Here is a 4,209-nt window from a genome sequence, read left to right on the forward strand (position 1 = left end):
TGTTTGATCATAAAAGTCCGTGTCACCCTTTATGGCGCATTTAGCATGTTCTTATGGCTCATTAATGTGCCAAACGGCTCAGTGAACACCGCAGCAGCATGTGGTTTAATTAACAGGAAGAACAGGCAAATCTGTCAAGATGAGTGATGTGGACGTGTGTGTCCTCTTGCTGGATATATTTGGTATTTGCAAGCTGCAAAGTTTACGTATTGCTCTAATACGCTCTGAGTTGTATTTATCTCTTTCACTCTCCTCTTAATTTATGGGTGCTTTTTTCTCCTCTTCAGATAAGTGCAAAGTTGTAAGTGAGCCCTACCTTGCAAATCCTCTCCCACTGATAAATCTGGTGTTGCCTGGCAACCGCTTAGCATTTTTTTGTGAAGAATACCCTCATACCCGTATTCAGAAAAAGGCACGGTGAAGGCTAAGTTCCTTGAACTCATACTGTGGGTGTTTGAATACTGAATGTTTCTCACCAAACACCAGGAGGAATATCTCAGTCCTGTTCTTAAGTCAACTTCCCCTGCCCCGACGTTTCCAAGAAGGCTGCAAACCTTTCCTCTCATTGGCTGCAGAGAAAGCACAGCAAGACATGACACACAGTTAGAGTTATAGATGCACTCTTCATGTGAGATCAATAGGCCGCAATGCCTTTGAGGATGGTTTGAGAATGGAGTGTATAGTTAAATGGATGCTGTGTAACTGAAAGTCTTGGCAATGTTTTTTTTTTTTTTTAAAAAGCCTGTTGGAATCGCCGCAGGTTAAAACACACGATTCATGCATGTATGCAAAAAGCAAAGACCACAAATATGCTTTACTCTATGTAATTAGTACATACAGACAAAACAAATGACATACTATCTCTCTGAAATGATGTTATAATTACATTTTAAATGTGTGTGTGTATCCGACTGATACCATGTTTTATCAGTTTACGCAAAGCACATTACATGAACATTAAATTCGTTTTTAAAATAATTCTAACTAAGATATGTAGTACAATGACAATATATCTACAGAGCCGGGGGAGGGGGGTAATATTCAGAGAACAAAAATCTGAATTTTGGAGATTAACTTTGTAAATTTACTAGAAAAAAAAGGATTATGAAATCAGAAATTTGTAGGAAAAAAACGAAGAAATTCTCTGAGAATAAACTCTTTAAACATTACAAGAAAAGAATAATACACATTTTTTTTTTAAATTTTTGTCAAGGAACCACAACGCTTCACTTTGCAAACAATAATCAACTTCATCATACCACAGACATGTTCATTCATTCATTCTCATCATCAGGTCATTTGGTCCGGGTCGCGGCTAAGCATTCCAGACGTCTCTCCTCAGAAAACTCTTTGTTGGGGTTCAACGCAAGCAGTTATGTTATGTGCCTTTTCTGTGTTGTTTTCTGACAACTGGGCACGGTCCCCTTGAACCCAGTGCGTACAATGCATATTGATGTCAGCAGGGACGGACTGGCCGTTGGGGAAGTTTGCAAAGATAGTGGCTGGTGGTCATATGTTATTTTCAATTTCTGATGGCACTAGCCGTATGGTCCTTGGCCGTGGCATGGGAACAGGCTGACCCTTGCAGTCGCAGACAACACAGAGCTGAAGGCTGCCTTTCAGAGTGGCCCAATCTGATAGCTTCAATATTGAAGGGGGATACGAGCGGCCAACAAACTGAGGAGGGAGGTATCACCAAGACATCCTAAAGTGTAGGTCTTCAGCATCATCAGATTCTCTTTACACTACAAAAAACATTTTAGTGTCAAACTTTCTGACAAAAATGTGAATATTACCCATCCCCCATGATTATTCTTTTAAACAAAGTAGCATATTAAGCCCTCTTAGATCTTAAATTCTATGAAGGGTTTTATTATATTCAGCTGGATTTTTATTTCACTGAAAGTGAGAACACCAACAGCCTCTTCACTGTGGAGAACATATGGCTGCCATATTGATAACTTCATTATTTCTCATGAGGAGAATTTGCAAGAAATCACCATCACAGCCAAATGACATGGTAATGGATTCAGAACAGCAGCTGATCAGCCTGTAACTGTAATTATCTCCACATCCTGCTTTTACTTTCATTAGGAGCCCGTCTCCATAGTGCGCTAACTGTGAGACAGCCAAATGTGAACAAATTAATAAGACTATGGAACCGTCCCAACTCTCTTGGAGAGAAAACAGTGCGGCTGTGTTGTGTGGCTCTCCTCTGGAGGAGAATATTGAAAGACAAAATATGGGAATCCTTTAATCTGAGGTTGTTGGTAGAATCACATGCTGTGTGTTGCTACATCCAGTCGCAGTCAAGAGAACATATATAATGTCACCTCATACTGCTTGTTTAATTGAATTTTTGTCTTGGCTTGGCAACACGAAGACCATTGTGAATCATTATATTGGTTTTAAAACATTGTGTGCAACATCCCACTCAGTTACATTACATTACAGTCATTTAGCAGACGCTTTTATCCAAAGCGACTTACAATTCAGATTCTATCACATTTCTACACCGTAGGCACAGCTACGGGAGCAATTTTGGGGTTAAGTGTCTTGCTCAAGGACACATCGACATGCGACTAGCAGAGCCAGAGCCGGGGTTTGAACCGCCGACCCTCTGATTGAAAGACGGCCCTGCTATCCCCTTAGCCACAGTCGCCCTGGACATTAAGTTAGCAGCTTAATTGAAAGGGCATGAAAGACAACGTGGACTAAACTCAAAGCGGTTCCATTTTTGCAATGTGTGAAAGAATTTGTAAATTTCCCAGTAGCTCCTTACATGTCTTGACCTGTAAAGCTCACCGTTTCCAGGGACATTGTTTATCTAATGATGTAATTATGGAGGAGAAGTTTACATTGTTTTAGGCTTGAACCAAGGGACCCAGGTTTGCCACTGCAGAAAACAAATGTGTCTTAAATATTTATGGGTTTGTTTAAAGACTGAAAGAAACTGAAAAGAACCTAGCACGTTTATTCATCATTGTCAGCTGTCTATTATGCTTTTCTTTTTTCATACTGCTATATCTTTCTATGTTTAGTTTCCTGTGAGGATGATTTGCATCAGTAATTTTCAGCCATCTCATTCCTCTCTACATTATGTCCATTATGTTTTATCATTATTAGTCTTTATTAAACAAGGGCCGCACAAAAATAATAATATTTTAATTCATTTGAAAAGAGGTGATTCATGCCAAATTTAGCTATTAGCTAATTCCCATTTGCAGTCCCTGGGCTGGTACACACCTTTTCTATCACAAACGCATCGTAGCAAATCCACTCATCCCTAGAGCAGAAGTGTGTTCTTGTATGTGCAGGCTATGTGTGAGTGTGTGTTTGTGTGTGTGTGTGTGTGTGTTTGTGTGTGAGTGAAAGAGTGAAGAGCCAAGTGGGGAGGACACGAGAGAAAATATACTTGTCAGTAAACGAGTGAGTGTGTATGCAGTCTTAAAGGCAGATAGAGGAGATCTACCCAATTAAATGAGGGCTGCTCTGCCTTATTATTTATGCACATGGTGTCCAGCATCCTTGAGTAATTCTGATAAATCACTTTCCCTGCGGTAAAATCAATATGTGTGGTGCACACAACGCTTCAGCCCAAAACAAATCTGATAATGCCCCAGATATGGAAGCTGTGTTTTCCCTCTCAAAGCCCGATATGAACAGTATCAATACTGCAGAAGAGGTTACAGGTTGTTTGTTTATTTCTATAATTAAATAAGTTCTAACCTAACACTATGATGTCAATTAATCCTTAAACACAACATGAGAGTCTAGCTATGAGGTAACTTCAGGGGATTTCAAACATTTTTTCAGTTGTAATAGAACAAGAAAATGCCACGGCACCTGAGAAGTAGTATAAAGCTTTTAATGTCAAAAGACATGTTATGAGCCTGCAGTGTAAATCAACAGTGGGACCTAAACAGAACAGATGAACTGATGAATGAACAGAGACTTGACAGTGTTGGATCTACTCCCACTCTATTGTGTCTTTGGCAGTCTTTGGTTATCTGTTTTTAAAACATTTATAATTACACAGCTGCAGGCATGACCTTTATGAGGACAGGCAACATTCTGCTTCAGATACATTTTTGGAATCTATTTCATCTGTAAAAATTAAAATTTGCAAATCTCTAAAACCGTGAATCAAACTAAAAAAGGGAAATCAACTGCCCCTGAGGACATATATGTGGTGCCTTTTATTTGGAG

This window comes from Anarhichas minor, unplaced genomic scaffold (genome assembly GCF_050575085.1).
Source record: "Anarhichas minor isolate MPS153535 unplaced genomic scaffold, ASM5057508v1 ptg000136l, whole genome shotgun sequence".
Classification (NCBI taxonomy): Eukaryota; Metazoa; Chordata; class Actinopteri; order Perciformes; family Anarhichadidae; genus Anarhichas; species Anarhichas minor.